General features: G+C 37.3%; 1 long non-coding RNA gene across 1 annotated transcript in view; it reads right to left on the bottom strand.

Moving 5' to 3' along the window:
- The window catches only part of LOC117283630, a 120,703-nt gene that overhangs the window by 21,752 nt on the left and 79,984 nt on the right, over nucleotides 1–18,967 (bottom strand). The window lies entirely within an intron of this gene.

Below are 18,967 nucleotides of genomic sequence, written 5' to 3'. Positions count from 1 at the left end.
AGCCTCGCTATACAGCCGCACATTTGGGACAATCAACACTTTCAATTGTCTTCCATTCACGCTTCCAAGAATATAAATTGCAGTGAACACTGAGAAGTAGCAAGATGAGTAATGCTCACATTCTACGCCAATCAGATTATGCATCCATCCATCCATCTATCCATTCATCCAACGTATATCTGCTAGACATGGTATTTAGTGTTTGGAATAAATTATGAAGAAAAGCAGATGTGGTCCCTATTTCCAAGAAAGAGGAGTTGAAGAGTGGCTGAACTAGATGGCATTAATTACAACATCACACGAATGTACAAAAAACTGTAACTGTGACATATGCAATGAGAGAGGGACAGGTGTCACCAGAACTACAATAGGAAAATGTGGTATAGTTAGAAATCTCAGAGAAAGAGTCCTAGAGAAAGTAACACATAACATCCAGCTCTTATAATATGAAAAGTTGAAAAGAAGTTGACTGAGTGAAGAAGTGAAAAGAAGCCAGGCAGAATGCATAAAATAGTGTATCTCTAATGTGAGAGGAGCTTGCTACAAAAAAGGAAGGAAGGAGACAGTTTTGCTGTGAGACAGATTGTGGAAATTTGTTATCATAGTGAGGATCTGGACTAAAAATGTGCTGTGGGCCTCGATACAGAATTTTGTTTTATTCTATAGTAAGTGAGAAGGTATTAAACTGCTTAAAATGGAGGGAGGACAATCAGATTTGCATTATACAAAGATTTTCCTAGCTTCTTAGTGGACAATATATTATAGGAGAAAATCAGAAAGCTCTCCTGAGGTCTTTCTGATGTGTAATAGGAAGGAGCAAGTAGGCAAGTCCATTATCATACCTGTAGTACTGCAATCAGAAGGAAAACATGGAAATATTCCCGAACTAAGGCAACTGATCAGGTAGTGACCCTATTACTCTGCAGGGACTGTGATTGTAACTTATTTTAGGAATATCATGAGGCTGAAATCCTGATTGTCTAGTGATTTCTTCACTCTTCCAGAATGACACTGACCCAAGATGCTACCATATTTGCCCATATAATTTACATCAATATATAACGGCCATCTTGCCCCTATTTAAGTCCCCTGCATAATTTACTAAAATATGTCAGATCGTATCACACTTCTGCTCTTCCACTGGCTGCCATCTCACTTGGCTTAAAAGTTAAAGTTGTCCCAAACTTGTCTTAAGACATCTCCATGCTCTCTTCTTCCTGCCCTGCTATTGTGTCTGTAACCTCTTATCTTTCATTTCACCCTCATTCTCATCCACCTCACCACACCGGCCACCATTCTGTTCCTTAAATAGACATCCTCAGGATTAGAAATTGCTGTTCCATCAGAGGCATTGCTTCCCCAGTTATACACTTGGTTGGCTTTCTTATTCCTTCATAATTTTACTTAAATGTCTCCTATTCATGAAAATCTAACACGACTAGGCATTTAACTTGCCTATTCTCCATTCCTCATATTCTCCATATTGTCCTATCCCTGCTTTTTTTTTCCTCCAAATCATACATCATAATCATCAAAAATGTGATTTCCTTTTTCATTGCTTTTATTTCTTATTTTTCTCCTCTGGTGTATTAGTCTGTTTTTCATTATCATAATAAAATACATGAGGTAGACTACTTTCTATAGAAAAGAGGTTTATTTTTGCACCCATTCTGGAGTTCCAGGTTTAGGGGCCTCATCAAGCCATGACCTTCTTGTTGGTAAAGTCCAGAGGCAGCACAACGCATCGCATGGAAAGAGACGAGTGTGCAAACGTCTCTGTGTCTGCCTGGTCTCTCTCCTTTGTATAAAGCCACCCGAATTCAATCGTGGAGGCTCTGCAAGAGTGACATCAAATCCTAATAACTTTCCAAAGGCCCTGGCTCCAAACACCACAGGTGGACTAAGTCTTCACTCCCATAGTACCTCATGAACAAGGTTAAATTTCAACACATAAAGCCTTAGGTAGGCACTCAAACTGTATCCAAATCAGAGCACCCACTCCACTACTACTTTTTTCTGTTTTCTTGTTTGTCGTAGTCTTCTACAGTATTTGACTCATTCTGGCCTTCAACACGTAGTTGTTAAATTAGTGGGCTTGGGCCACTTTCCAAAACTTCTGTCCATAGAATCCGGCCAGGCGATTTTTCTTTGAAATATTCAGTTCCTAATCAAAGCCTCATTATTCTCTAATTAGGTCATGTCCTCTCCAAGTAAGCTACATTTCTTTATTAAGTCAATTTATTCACTCTAAATGAATGAACGCAACAAGCATTTACAGTATATCAACTATGTGATTGACTTCATTGTTATCTTGGGAATACAGTCATAATGGGCAGATTCTGGCCTCAAATGTCCATGTCCAAGGAAGGTCTACTTATAATCTGAATTTGTAAAACACTATTCAAAAATGTTATCTTGGAGGCCAGCCTTATTTAAGTCTCCATTTAAAAAAGACTTCAAGAATGAAAATATGTTGTCTAGGTTTGAAAACATATCCACCAAGTAGGCTCCAGACTACAGATGTCTGTACTGTGGCATGCAGATTGTTACTTTCCCACATGAAAATAAAAGCAAAAATATAAATAGATGTGATTTTATAGTGGGATACTTCCCAATAAAATCTGACTTTTTTGCTGCTCTTGAAAAATAAAGAAAATAGGAAATATGAAAGTTTCGTATGCACATCTTGCATTGCGGTGGTGTGAATGTGTCACATCTCTGTCTAAATGAGAAGGTGAAGAAATTGCCAATAATGGAAGGAATGTTAAGAAAAAGTGGGGTGAAGGGTATCTCTTGTTGCTAGTATTATTTAGTGTGTTTAATATGCTACTGCCGGCACATGCCCTCATTTGCATTATTTCCCTGGTCCCTGTAGGCGTCCGGGATGGTACGATATGACGGAGACCTTGAAAGATGAGTCAGGAAGGACGCCGCATACAGGAGAGAAGCAGGCAGCCAGAGAAGACGCTGCTGTGCTCAGAGGGCTGAGTTGCTGAAAAGAAGAATGCATAGAGGGCCAGGGATTTAGCTCAGGAGTTCCATCACCTGCGTCACAAGCACAAGGACCTGAGTTCTATCCCTGGTTCTCCCCTCCAAAAAAGGAAGAACACAAAGAGAGCCATGGGGAGCAAGGCTGGTGGGGAAATCCGCTACCAGACTAGGAAGGCTCCTTTAAAATGCCAGATGCTCATGTGACCTGTGGGGGAGAGAGGGAGGCAAATACATTTTCTTAAGCTGCGGAATTAATCATCAAGCATGCACGTATTGTGAATTAAAGGACAATAAATAAAACTGAAGACAAAGATCTGAGCATTTTTCTGTAATTTTAACTATGTGGATTTGATGACAACTCTTTCATTTGCTCAAGCATGTTTGCTTCTGTCCAGTCCGTGAGTATATTGTAATAAGCTTAAAGCTATTGGAAATAGGATCTTCAAACTACTTTTGAGTTAAATTTATTGTTTTAGCATAATTCATGATTTTATTTGCAAAGATATAATAAAAAACAAGATTCAAAGAAATGGATGTACTATGGGCATATGTAATTCATGGGAACCACAAAGTCATTCTCAACCTTAGATAGTGTGCTGCTTCTACACTGAGGTTGGAGGTAAACACCTACCATCTCCCTCACCTTTAGTTGGGGGAACCCAAGTGACCGTGTGACATAAACAGAAGTCTTCTGGGAAAACCTATGAAAAGATATTTGTTTTCTTAATAAAAAAGGAGAGGCACAAGTGGCAAAGACCTTTTCCTCTCCCTCTCTTCCCTTCAAATGCCAACTGTTGCCTAACATTCAACCCCCATGAAATTAGCTCTCATGGCATTAGCTGTCATGAAAGCTGTCACCCCCATCAAGAAAGAAAAACAAACTTCTCTTCATTTAAGCCAATCCTCACCTTGGCTGTGTCAAACAAGTTCTAAGATGCCTTTCAATGATCTTTACTTAGTGTTATCCAAATCCTTCTGTAGTATCCTCCCTCCAAGGATGAGTTCGACCTGGTGACTTTTTTAAAATGTTGAAAATAACAGGAGTCACATCCAAGATTCACTTGCAAGTGACAGTGTTTCCACTTCAGGTATCCTCACCTGTTCATTTGCTTGCCTACTCTAAAGGAAACCAACTGCCATGTTGTGGACCATTCTGTGGATATAGAGAAAAACAGTGGTGCTGCTGGCTAATAGGCCAGAGTGACTGAGACTATTCAGCAACCACATGGACCCGGATACAGATCCTCCTCCTTCAGTACAGCTTTTAAGTGACATTTAGATACAGGCATTAAGAAAAAGCCTAAGCCACAGGTTGCCAGAGAGGTTGCACCTGGATTCCTGACCTGAAAAGCATGTGAAATATAAATATTTGTTCTTTTATATGGCTAAGTCTTGGAACAATGTGTTATGCAGTACTAGACAAATAATATAACAGCTTACCTGAGAATACTTAGGAAGACTTTTTAAAAATACCTAAATAGTGTCCCAGGAAGAGACAACAGTTCAGTCAGAAGTAAGGGGCAGGGGGCCAGGAACGCATCATTCAAAATGCTCTGTTAGGAGCTCTAGTGTCATCCGAACTTTAGAATAACTGCTTTGATTTATCTGTGGTTGGTTTTTCTATTTCATGTGGCTGAAAAGATTATTAAGCATTATAACTTCTAATACTAAATGTTAAATATTTTGTTGCACACTATCCTACTTTATTTCTAGGACATTTTTATTAACTGAGCAAAATGCTTAACATATGAATAGGATAGCCCATGTCATTATTGTCCTAGGTTGCTGTCTTACCATATGGTAAGTAAATATTTTTATTTTCTTCAACTTATATTAATTTTAACATGTCAATTTGGGGAAGGGAGAAGAAGGAAAAAACTCTGTTTTCCTTAATGGCAGCTGCATTTGTCTGTGGTCTTATTCTCCTAAATTCAGAAGAGGATTTGAAGAAAATGTCAAGTTATAGGACAATATCTGGCAGTTCATAAACACAGTGTAAAAAGCCTGCAACTCTCTCTTTCCATTTTGTGAAAAGAAAACACAGACACCACAGTTTGCTAGTGAGTTCCACTTCCCTGTTCAGAGTAAGTCTATCCTTACTCCATTAATACCAAGTCCTTAGGTTTTGTAATTTGCATTTTTAAAAATTAAATTTATTGATACATTTTAGGTATACAGTACAGGTACATTCATCATTGAGGTCTTGTACCTTTACTTGACAGGTCTTGGTTCTTATTTTTCCCTATTTACAGCCTTCTCTTCACCCCACCACTGTTCCCTGTTTACACTGTTTCCACGTTTTTCATTTTCTCATATAATTTTCTTTTCCCATTTTATCTTTCCCTTAAACCTTCCACTTTCCCTATTCTTTTGGACCTACCTACTACACAATATCAATTATACATTTTGATCCTTATTTACACTTTTAGTTTTTCACATCTGAGAAACTATTCGGTACTTACATGCATGTTTTACTAATTTCAATTAAGAGTATGGCCTCAATGTGCATCCACTTAGCCATAAATATCTCTAGTTTCTCATCCTTTATGGCTGAGTAGTACTTCATTTTATTAAAAAAAAATCTTCTTTATCCCCTCTCCAGTTATGGACAACTGGGCTTTCTCCAAATGTTAGCTATTACAAAGTGTGCTGCTATAAACATGGGTCTGCATTCCCATGAACAATGAAGGGCTCCTTTCTCCCCACAGCCCTGCCTGCATTTGTTACTGGCTGATTTCTTCTCTTTCTCTCTCTCTCTCTCTCTGAATTTATTGGTACATTTTAGGTATACAGTACAGTTACATTCATCATTGGGATCTTGTACCTTTACAGGACAAGTCTTGGTTCTCATTTTTTCCCCTTGTCCCTGCCCTTCCTTCACTCTCTCCACCCTTCCCTATTTACAAAGGCTTTGTTTCTATTTTTTCATTTTCTCATGTTTTTCCTTTTCCTTTATTTCTTTTCCCCTACCCTTCCCACTTCCCCTACACCTTTAGCCCCTTTCTTCCTATTTCACATTGCCAATTATACAATTTGTATATTATATACACTTTTAGTTTTTCACACCAGAGAAACTATTCGGTATTTACACATGTGAGTCTTATTTATTTCACTTAGGAGTACATCCTCAATATGTATCTATTTTCCTATGAATGAATCTAATTTCTCATTCTTTATGGCGCAGTAGTATTCTATTTTATAGAAAAACCACATCTTCTTTATCCAGTTTCCAACAGGTGGGCAAATAGGCTGTTTCCAAGTACCGCTATAAACATGGGTGTGCATATATCACTGTGGTATGATTCTTTTAATTCTTTTGGAAAGTTGAGATTCTTTTAATTCTTTTGGACCCAGCAGAGGGATGGCTGGGTCCAATGGAACCTCTAGTCCTAGCTCTTTGAGGTGTCTCCGTATTGATTTCCATAGTGGTTGCACCAGTCTGCACTCCCACCAACAATGGAGAAGAGTCCCTTTCTCCCCACAACCACACCAACATTTGTTATTGGTTGATTTCTTGATAGCAGCCATTCTTTATGGGGTGAGGTGGAATCTCAATGTTGTTTTTCATTTGCATCAAATGACCAGCGATGTTGAAAATTTTTTCATATGTTTATTTGCTGCTTTTACTTCTTTGTCTGAGAAATGTCTGTTCCTTTCAGATGCCCATTTTTGAATGGGGTCTATATATATATATGTATATATATATTTATTTATATATATTATGTTTTTTAGTTCTTTGTATATTCTAGATAAGAGCCCTTTGTCTGAGGAGCAGCTGGTAAAAATTTTTTCCAACATTGTAGGTTGTCTCTTAGCTTTGTTGGTGATTTCTCTTGCAGTGCAGAAGCTTTTAAAAAATATGAGATGTTAGGCAGAAGATTTATTGTAATGTTTAACTTTAAATCATTTGTGCCTATTTAAAACACATCATCTCTGGATCCAGAAAGAACTGATTTTAAATTTCTATTTATTCACTTACCAACTAATCCATATTGGGTGAATTATACCTATATGCAGCACAGTTTTTTCATTTATAAATCAGAAAACTAGTAGACACTATGGAATTATTTATGAAATTTATACACTAATAATATAGTGCTCAAATCATCCCAGACATTAGGCCAGTGCTTGGTAAATTCTAATTGCTAATTTTTGGTGTTTTTATTTCTAGTAAACAAAAGAGAACAATTGCATAAAATACAACATAATATACCCACCAAGGATAACAATAGTCATTCTCTTATTTTTAATTTTCTGGAAAGCTCTTTAAAAAAGACAATGCAAAGTTTTTTGGGAAAAAATCAGGTCTTTATAAGTTTTATTACCTTGTAAAAATGTGCCATTTTAATCTAGAACACAAATCATGAATAATTTTGAGGGTGGTACATGACAGAAGATAAGACTTTAAAATAAGATTCTGTGGATACCTTTAAAACTGTAAAAGAAGCTAGTAGGAATTAACAGATACAGTAAATTTAAGTGAATCAAGAGAGCTGGACTAATGAGTCCCATGAACATATTTTATTGGGATTTATGTTCATTCTCTTTGGCTTCTGCCAAAGCAAGATTTCCTCAATAGAGTAAGATGTTTAACTGAGATTACAGTTTAATAGCCAAAACCACTGGAGCTTTTACAGGTAACATTCAATAAGAGTTCCCTCAGTTCAGATCATATTTCACCATAAAATTAACCACAATCTGGATTGTCTTATGTAATGAATCTAGAGATAAGAGTTATAAACATTAAGTAGTAATAAAAATCAAAAGAAAAATAATTAGAAGAAACCTGAATGTGTTGATGTGGTATAAGAAGTGAAGGATTCTCTGGATACTGGGGAAATCACAATTGTACTCAAGTATATTGGGTCTGTGGCTCAGTGATAGTTTATTTGCCTAGCATACTGAGCACTGGAGATTCAATACCCAGCACTGCATAAAAGTGTGTGTGTGTGTGTGTGTGTGTGTGTGTGTGTGTGTGTTTGGGGGAGAGAGAGAGAGAGAGATTAGTAAAATAAGTAAACTCGATAATGTATGAAACTTGGCATTTTATGGGAAAGATACAAGTGGAACAAATCATATAAATGTTTTTTTAAAATAAATGTGTTTAATGTAGTCAGGAAGAGGCATAGGCTAATGCTTTAAGGATATAAGTATACTAGTGGTGGAGGTTGCAAAGCCTTTCTAAAGGGTGTGCCTTTTATATTCAGAAGACTGAAATACAATTACTATGTACACACAGAAATCAGGGGCACTGCTGTAGCATTTTACCACAGAGTTACAATATTAGTGGGACTCTTACTGGAGCAAATTTGGGTGATTATCTTTTGTAGATGAGGATCACTATGACTGAATTCAGAGTAATTTTATGGAGGTCTAGTAGTGGAAACAGCTAGGGTGACGAGAGGAGCAACGCACAAGGATGCTCGAATAAATGAGAAGACATTGCTGGCTACTGAGTCTAGATCTCAAATGTCCACCCAAAGTCTCATGTGTTCACAGGTGGGCTTTTGGGACAATACTGTGACAGGGCTAATCCCATCAATGGATTAAACGAGGGATATTGACATGTGCAGCCTGTCTGAGATGTGCCACCGGGGGCTGGGATTAGGGAACAGTGAGTTACGGGTAGCGTTTTCTATGAATTGCAATAGAGTTCACCAAATCACTGAGCTTTTACTGGCAACTGTCATACAGTGTTTATAGCACCTAATGATTAGGCTGGCAAAGCCCAAGGACATCTTGCCATTCATGTCCATTCTATAGTGCACCGAAAATTATCCTAAGATCAAATAATATTTCCAAGATCAAACAATTATTATGAGCAATACGATGGAAACTTGAAAGCTTCACTCCAGTATCTATACATTGGGCATCTCAAAGGCCAGGTTTTGTTGCTGTTTTCGTTTATTTGTCTCATTTAAAAAAAATAAATAGATGAAACATGGGCTAGGAAAGCAAGTAATAATTACCCAGGGTGACGTGAGTAGTGTGAGATATACCTATTACCAAACAGAGGAGTCATTAAAGGACTGTGCTAATTAATGTTCTTGGTTTCATTCAGTGCCTGTACAGAGTCACTGTCTGCCTGAATGTCCACTCTCTTTGGCCACATATAGAAATTCTACAGTTCCGCAAAGTAGAGCTGCCAAAGGCAAACCATAACTGTGCAGAACGACACTGGGTTACATGGGGCCAAGTCTCCAGAGCAGACAGGAATGCTATTAAAATAGGTGAGCAAAGTCTGTTCATGATATACTCAATTATAAATGTCATCAATGGATCTAAGGACCCCAGTTTTATTGCATATCTTGAGAACTCTAGGTTGCATAGTTTTGTTATTTCCCATTGTGTATACCACATCAATCAGTAAAATTATTATCATTATTTTCATTTTTGTTGAAAAAAAATCACTGTATCACACATTGTTTGCCTTCATGAAAAGAAATGTATCTGTTTTACTACTACAGATATGGTGTCTCACAGAATTGAAGAAAAAAATGTGTAAAACTACATCATAATAAAAAGATTTATGTTTTTAAAATCTACAGTACTTCTAGTGTGCTATTTATAATGTACTATAAAGTTAAAGAGTAAAAAATGTATTAGATTATGTGCTTTAAAATCAAATGCAGGGGAAAGGAAAATGAGGAATTAATAGGTATAGCATTTCTGTGTTATAAACTAAATTTCTGAAGATCTATTGCACAACCAAGGGAATTACTGAGCTGCACATGTAAAAATAGTTAAGATGATTAATTTTGCATCATAGGTTTTTATTAACCACAGTTGATGATTTTTAAAAAATATATTGTCATCAGAAACATTTGAAGAGGAAAAAAAATAAATATCCTAGTGATTTTTAGAAATACACAGACTGTTCAGAAAACCTAAGTGCAAGACTGTAAATGATGATTTCTTTACATTCTGGGAGAGTAATTTCTTTTCCTCTTTATTTCCTGCTGGTTGTTTGCCATCACGACTCTCCTTGCCTGCTCAGATTCCTCACCTATGAAGTGAAATTCATCATTTTAACAATCTTGCTCAATATTCTCAGGAAAAAAAAGATCTTTGTGAGTATTGGTGGTGCTTATTTAGGGGAGGGATGCCAGCTTCGAAGATAGAAATCTTACAAGAACATTTGTGTCTACCTACTGCTCTGCTGTTCTTAGATACTTAGCTAGGATGTAGCTCATACTTAAGTGGGCCAGATGTAGCACTATTTTCTTTTCTTTTTTCTAAGACAGGATCTCACTACGTAGTTGAGCCTGACTTGGAACTCATGTAGCCCAGGCTGGTCTCGAACTCAGAGCGATCCTCCTGCCTCAGCCTCCAGAGTGTTGGGATTATAGGTGGGCTTAAAACTATTTTCTAAATCTGCTGCCACATTCATTTTTGGCCACTGGTGTCTTGCCTTAGGGCAAATGACCTGCTATGTGAACGTTAACTATTAGTCATGGCCAGCTCTGACAGCTTTCACACAGAAAAAAACTGAAAACAAAACAAACAAAAATAAGCACAACATGGCTGGCCAGGCAAGATCACAAAAAGAAGCAAACTATGTGCATTACTCTCCAGTTGAGTTTATGATCTATTCACATTCTTGCTATACATCATGTTTTTCCCCAAACCAAAGTGTCCTTCAAACCAGGTTCTATTATTTTTGCGACAAATATATTCTGACAGTTGAAGCTGCAGCCAGGAGATTTTTCAGAGATTTACTTTTTTATTTTGCCAGAAAAAATTGTTGCTCCCTTTCCCCCGTTTGTTCTTCATTTCCCTCTGTTTTTTATTGTGCTTTGTTTTGCTTGTATGCACATCTCTGCACAGGCTATACATAGTATACACACAAATAGAAACACGTAATTGTGTGTGCATGCACTCAATGAGAAGCTGCTTGTGCTTGAGATTTTGAAATCTCTAAAATAGGGTCTTGCCAGGTTTGTGACCTGCAGTACCTTTGAGCTTTTGAGACTGTCTTTGTATGATTCCAAGCCTTTAAATAAATAACATCGGCTCCAACTCCTCATGACCCTGGGCTAAGTCTTTGGTCCAAGATCAGAATAATCAGGAAGGAGAAATCTATAGGCACAGTATCTGGGGTGTCAACAGAAAACAGAACCCAGTGGATGGTATAGGCCACTGTAAGGAAAGGGATGTTTACTCATGTGTGGACAGGGATAAAGGAAGCAACTGATGTTGAGATTTAAAAGTCTAGTACCATGAAGCCATCACCAATCAGAAGCATGAGCAGAAAGGGCAGAGAATTGGGATACTGGAGACCTGAGTGAAATAAAGCTGGGAGAAAATAATAGTTCAACAAGACCTGTAAATGGTAGATGCAAAGTCTGCCAGAAAATGGTCAGCAGCAAGAAGGCAGCAGGGGCAGAAATAAACTCACTGCTCTCTTGATCATTATGGAGACCTCCATGTCAGTGTCTAACATCACCCATCTCCTATGTCAGGGGTTCTCAAGCTTAGATGTGCAACAGAGCCATGTAGAAAGCTGACAGAAACAGAGATTACAGGTCTCTACCACCAGTTTCTGATTGGCTAGCCAAAAGCTCTAGTATTCATATATGTGTCCAAGAAATAGTGATGTTCCTGGTCCAGAAACTGTACTCTGAGAGCCACTGATGTAATGGAAGCCAGTCAGGAAAAGGGCCCAGGTAAAGCGGTATATAAGAGACTGCTCTAATTGGGCAGACATAGAATAAAGAAGAAGGAGTCTGGATCTAGGGATAGCTAATGAAAAAAAAAATAGTGTAGGAAAAGAGTCCATCAAAAAAGATGCCCAGGAAAGAAATGGAGGAGGTAAATACCATCTGAAGTTGGTATATTGTGCATGCAAAATCTAATGACAGAGAGCAACAAGATTTCCAAGAGTAACTGGGAAGACTTAGCTATTGAAGTGAACGTGGAGAACAAAACCAAATCCTAGCTTCCAGTCTTGAAACAGAGTCACAGATCAGGTTTACTAAGAATAAGACAGGATGAACACAAGGCCCAAGGTAGTCAGATAAAGGAGAGGGGGCTCTGGCAATGAGCTACCTGAGGAAAGTTAGGAAGCTATAATAGCGATGGTGCCAAGTATCTCACGATGTTGAACTTTGAGCTATTGAGCAGGAGCTTTGCTCTTTTTCCCTGACCACAGGGAAACGTTGGTCCTTATGTGTGGTATGACACGTCCCACCCTTTTTACTTGCAGTAAAACCCATACACTAGGAGAAGAAACCCAACCGAATGAGTAGAAAGCATTTTGCTATGTTATGGTTTAAATCTGGTATGTCTTTCCAAAGCCTCGTGTATTCAGAGGTGAGGCTACTGCGTTCCTCAGCGGATTGATCCACTTGTAAGTTCATACTGAGTGGGCTGTTAGGGTCAGGGTCTGGTCAGAAGCAGCCACTGGGGAAAGTATCTGATCTGGAACAGTATATCTCCTTCCCTGACTCTGTCGCCCTCCCTCCTTCCCTCCTTCTTCACCCCCTTCCCTCTCTCTGCCGTCCCCCTCCCTCCGTCTCCCTTTCTCTCTCCTCTCTCCCTCCCTTTCTCCCCCTCTCTCTTCCTCCTCCCTGGTCACCATGATGGGAGACCAGCTTTCCTCCTATTAGGCCTTCCACCATGCTGTTTCTGCCTTACAGCCAGCCACCCATGGACTGAAACTTCTGAAACTGCCAGCCAAAATAAACCTCTCCTTCTTTAAGTTGTGACAGTCAAGTATTTTGTCCCAGCAATGATATTATTATACACACACATGGATAACGGCTTAAATTTATGTTATGCAAAAATGCAGCATGGTATAAATTTATTCTATGCAAAACTGCAGGTAGAGCTGGGTGCTGCAGCATAAGGCTGTCATCCCAGGTGCTCACAAAGCCAGGGTAGAGCCAGCTTGGGTAATCTAGTAGGACCTTGTCTCAAAATAAATTTGGAAAACGGCTAGAGATGTAACTCAGCACTAATTGCCTAGAATGTGTAAGGTCTTGGGTTCAGTCTTCAATATCCTCACACAGACACACACACACAAATGAAAATGTAGGACGCAGTATCAGCACCATCTGGAAACCTGTTAGAAGTGCAAAGCATCAGGCCCCCACTCCACAGGTGTCCCTGGGGGTAGGGCTCAAATATCTGTAGTGTAACAAGATTTCCGGATGGCTTTCATATGCATGAAGATTTGAAATGCACTGATTGAAATCACTGGTGCTCAACTTGGTCACATATTGGAATCATCTAAAAAAAAATCTTCCTATATCCCAGCTCCCGAATTTCTGATTAACTGGAATAAACTCTTAATGATGACTATATAGTTTTATGAAGCTCTGATTGCCAGTCAATCAAAATGTGGAGTTTATAATTTCTTTGTGAAAAAAATCTGTAAGTCATCTTGTGAATTGTTTTCTTTTACAGTCAATGAGAAGATGTGATGCAGACAACTGAAGACACTTGACAATTACGACTTGATCTTCTTGACTACATTCGGAAAGCTGAAATCATATTCTCTGGATAACAAACCTAATCTGAGGTCCTGGAAAAACAACATGAAGGAGATATAAGATGCCTTTTTCTAATAATCTGCCAATCCCCAAGCACATGAGGCAATATTAAGTCACTCAAGAGATGATTATAAGAGTGACCCCAAGCAAGACTAGAATAATCTGATTGAGGCCACATAAGATTGGACATAAAATAGTCATTATTCTAAGCCAGTATATTATAGGACAGATTTTGTCTTGCAACAATACCGTGTGTGACCTGGGCATCTGGATTTGTAAAGATCTCCCAAAGGAATTTTAGTGTGCTTCTTTCTCACTGCTGAGACACAAAACAGGACACCTGTGACTAAAAGAAGGAGAAGTTTATCGTGGCTTACATTTCAGTTCACACTCTGCTGGCTCCCAGGCAGGATGGCATGGTAGAGGGACACAACAGAGGAAATGTTGCTCACTTTATGGTGACCAGGAAGCAGAAGAGGAGAAAGGCAGACTGGGATGAGAGATACACCCTTCCAGGTGAAGCCCCCAGTGACCCACCTCGTCCGAATAGACCCCAACTTCTAATAGCAAGACAACTATAAGGCCCCATAATCCAATCACCTGCCAATAATCCTGCCTATGAGTGCATGAGGCTCTTGGGAGACATCTAGATATAAGCAATAACAGTGCGCAGCAATGTTTGGGTATCTCTGGTATAAATCTGATTTTGACATTTGGCTGCCAATTGGTATCACATAGAAAGCTTTACATAATAATGATGGCTGGACAACATCCACAAAGTTTGTGTTATTATTACTAAAGGATATATCCTGGTCACCGGAATTATTTAACACTTTCCAGGCTAATCCACCATGCAGCAAAATTTGAAGAGCACTGCTTTCATTGGGTTAATAGGATATTTTGTTGTTATAGGAGTGTACAATCACTTACCCAAGCATCCAACTTTAGAGACATGATGGGGACAAAGAACATGAAAAGAGTGGTTAATCTTTGGATCAGGAGCTAGCTTTGGATACACACATGCAGCCCTTTTAAAAATGATTCTCAGGGCTGGGGATTTAGCTCAGTGGTTCACCTGTCTCACAAGTGCAAGATCCCGAATTCAATTCCTGGTACAAAAAAAAAAAAAAAATTTCTGCAGGTCTTGAACTTCTAATACCTGATATTACAAAGGTTGGTTTCTTGAGATTAACCCCACAAAGCATACATTTTCTGTACCTATGGCTATCATGCAAATCAGAAATTTTCAACTCTTCACTGTCTATAGACACAAAGACTACTCAGAATAATATTGCATTCAAAAGCTTTGTTTGACAATTGAACCTGAGAAATTTAAAGTCAAGATATCCAGCTGTTGTTGAAATTTCAAAAACTCTCTTTCTCACAAAACAATAAATGGAGTGAAGCAGAAAACTTAAACTACCATGTCCCTCAAATGGAGCCAACGGTGGTCAGTTCTTAAGAGGACTCTTCTCCTCTTTCTGATGCTGCCACCCCCAACTACTATTTCATTGTTCAGGTTACTTACTGGGGCTCCTGTAGGCAAAGCTTATTTTGCCTCCCCGATCTACTTATTGCCTTTCATACCCAGCTGTTTAATTACATTCTTTTTCATGGTATTATTAATGTTCATGGACACATTTTTCTACAATTAGACTGCAGAATTCTTGAAGTCAGAGCAATAAATAAACTTCAACATCCCCCGCAAAAAAACTTTCACAGGTAGACACACATACAACACAGAGTAATATTTAATGAATATTCATTGACACATGATCGAACTACTTGGAAGAGAGTGATCATATGTAACTTGCCTCCACTACACATCACCTTAATTATAAAAATTGTTTAACACTAAACCAATAATTCTGGAGTTTTACTAAATTATCATTTTCAGTGGGACAAATTTGGGAAATGAAAATCATTTCTAAAGGAGACAAAATGATTTATGCTAATGTCTCCTGATGGTTGCTTGCATTACATATACAATGTGTCAAATTGTAGTATGAGATTTCTTCACACTAACTTAATTAATTTAGTGCTAGATTCTCTAGATTTCTATAATCATGTATATTTATTTATAGTTTCCCTACACCACAGATCAGATAATAAATGCAATTCATTATGAAGCATCTTAATATGCTCTTAAGAGTATTTCTGCAGGAAAATTTTAATCATCAAAGAACTAGCTGATGTAAGGACATGATGAATTGCTTTGCTACAGGGTAATGTAAACCTTAACTAGTGTGATGAATACTTCTGCCTCACAAGGAAAACTGAAGTAGAGCAAATGGTTTAAATTTGTGCTTTCTGATAAATGAAGACAATCACCTTCAAATATTCTATATGAGACATTATATTCCTTTCACATTAAAGTGAAATGTCTCTGTAGGAAAAAAAAAGGCTTAAAGAAAAGCCTTTCTGAAACAAGACTATATACATGAAAGCATTTAATATTGCCAGGTATTTTATGAAAACATCTTTCAAATGATGAGTTTTAAAAATTCATCACATGATTTATAATTATCACATTTAAGAATAACAAAATTCCTTCTGACTGATAATTTTCAAGGCTGATAATAAAGGGAGGTCTTTAACAACTGAAATCCTTTGGGTTTAAAATTCATTAACACAGAATTATTGTTTTCTAAGCTTTCTTTTTGAGAATAATAAATGACAAGAACAATCAGGTGAGAGATCACTATCTTACTGATATTACAAAGGTTGGTTTCTTGAGATTAACCCCACAAAGCATACATTTTCTGTACCTATGGCTATCATGCAAATCAGAAATTTTCAACTCTTCACTGTCTATAGACACAAAGACTACTCAGAATAATATTGCATTCAAAAGCTTTGTTTGACAATTGAACCTGAGAAATTTAAAGTCAAGATATCCAGCTGTTGTTGAAATTTCAAAAACTCTCTTTCTCACAAAACAATAAATGGAGTGAAGCAGAAAACTTAAACTACCATGTCCCTCAAATGGAGCCAACGGTGGTCAGTTCTTAAGAGGACTCTTCTCCTCTTTCTGATGCTGCCACCCCCAACTACTATTTCATTGTTCAGGTTACTTACTGGGGCTCCTGTAGGCAAAGCTTATTTTGCCTCCCCGATCTACTTATTGCCTTTCATACCCAGCTGTTTAATTACATTCTTTTTCATGGTATTATTAATGTTCATGGACACATTTTTCTACAATTAGACTGCAGAATTCTTGAAGTCAGAGCAATAAATAAACTTCAACATCCCCCGCAAAAAAACTTTCACAGGTAGACACACATACAACACAGAGTAATATTTAATGAATATTCATTGACACATGATCGAACTACTTGGAAGAGAGTGATCATATGTAACTTGCCTCCACTACACATCACCTTAATTATAAAAATTGTTTAACACTAAACCAATAATTCTGGAGTTTTACTAAATTATCATTTTCAGTGGGACAAATTTGGGAAATGAAAATCATTTCTAAAGGAGACAAAATGATTTATGCTAATGTCTCCTGATGGTTGCTTGCATTACATATACAATGTGTCAAATTGTAGTATGAGATTTCTTCACACTAACTTAATTAATTTAGTGCTAGATTCTCTAGATTTCTATAATCATGTATATTTATTTATAGTTTCCCTACACCACAGATCAGATAATAAATGCAATTCATTATGAAGCATCTTAATATGCTCTTAAGAGTATTTCTGCAGGAAAATTTTAATCATCAAAGAACTAGCTGATGTAAGGACATGATGAATTGCTTTGCTACAGGGTAATGTAAACCTTAACTAGTGTGATGAATACTTCTGCCTCACAAGGAAAACTGAAGTAGAGCAAATGGTTTAAATTTGTGCTTTCTGATAAATGAAGACAATCACCTTCAAATATTCTATATGAGACATTATATTCCTTTCACATTAAAGTGAAATGTCTCTGTAGGAAAAAAAAAGGCTTAAAGAAAAGCCTTTCTGAAACAAGACTATATACATGAAAGCATTTAATATTGCCAGGTATTTTATGAAAACATCTTTCAAATGATGAGTTTTAAAAATTCATCACATGATTTATAATTATCACATTTAAGAATAACAAAATTCCTTCTGACTGATAATTTTCAAGGCTGATAATAAAGGGAGGTCTTTAACAACTGAAATCCTTTGGGTTTAAAATTCATTAACACAGAATTATTGTTTTCTAAGCTTTCTTTTTGAGAATAATAAATGACAAGAACAATCAGGTGAGAGATCACTATCTTTCTGTGTACAAGATAGAGGATGACACTGTCTTTGAGTCTCACAAAAAAATGTGACATATAACACCCGCAGATTCAAACTTTGGTAGGTGATAATTTTTCCTCATCAATGGATAGCAAATGGCTCATATATTTTCAATGTATTTTCTTTTATTTGGTGTAATTAACTAAAGATTCAAAAAAAAGTAGGATTTCATTTTTTAATGCACCCCTATTTCATTTTCCTTTGCTGTTCTCACACCTTCTCAAACTGTATGCTTTCTTATTTTTAATACTTTTCTATTATTTCTCTGTGTCCTTAACACTCTAAATGTTTTTCTGGATGTCATGTTGGCTTCCTTCTTTGAGACTGGATGTGGAGCTCTTAGTACCTCACATTTCTAATCTCTTTTTTCCTTCTCTATTTATTCATAAATGTGTGCTTGTTACAATATTTCAAATTATGATGGGTTCCTTTTTTTTTCTTTTTTTTTTGGTACCAAGGATCAAACTTGGGACCTTGTGCTTGTGAGGCAGGTGGCAGCACCATTGAGCTAAATCCCCAGGCCTCCTATTCTTTGACCTTTTTTTTTTTTTTGAGACAGGGTCTCACTTTGTAGTTGAGACTGACCTGGAACTCACTACGTAGCCCAGGCTGGTTTTGAACTCACAGCAATCCTCCTGCCTCAGCCTCCTGAGTGCTGGGATTACAGGCGTGTGCCACCATGCCTGGCATATTCCTTAACTCTGAATCAACTATGTGTAATTACCTCATGATTCAATTATTTAATGTATATTAGTTTTAACTTAGAAACTGTATTGAAGTTTTTGTTTTTAAGTAATGCAGATTTTAAAAATAATTTATACATTGAAATCTATGTCATTTATTTACATTTTTAGAGTTAAAAAAAAACAATCATTCATATGAAACTTAGTAATTGTAGCATTCACATTCGCTTTCCGTACTTATACTATCCATTAAGCAAGTCTGTTTAGTTATGATTTGGGCAAGTTCTTTTACTTCTATTGTGTTCTGCATGTAGTGTTTTCATTTTTACTACACTGTAAAAGAGACAAAAAGAAATAAAAATTTGAAAACACTAAGAGGATGACAAACAAAGGAAAAATAACTGAAAACATATTGCATGTGAAATGGTCCATCAAGAAAGATGTCCAGAGGGCTGGGGATTTAGCTCAGTGGTGCCGCCACCTGCCTCACAAACAAAAGGACCCGAGTTCGATCCCAGTA

The sequence above is a fragment of the Fukomys damarensis genome, unplaced genomic scaffold, assembly GCF_012274545.1.
Source record: "Fukomys damarensis isolate Sample0158 unplaced genomic scaffold, DMR_v1.0_HiC HiC_scaffold_28, whole genome shotgun sequence".
Lineage (NCBI taxonomy): Eukaryota > Metazoa > Chordata > Mammalia > Rodentia > Bathyergidae > Fukomys > Fukomys damarensis.
This window is presented reverse-complemented; position numbering and strand designations above follow the sequence as displayed.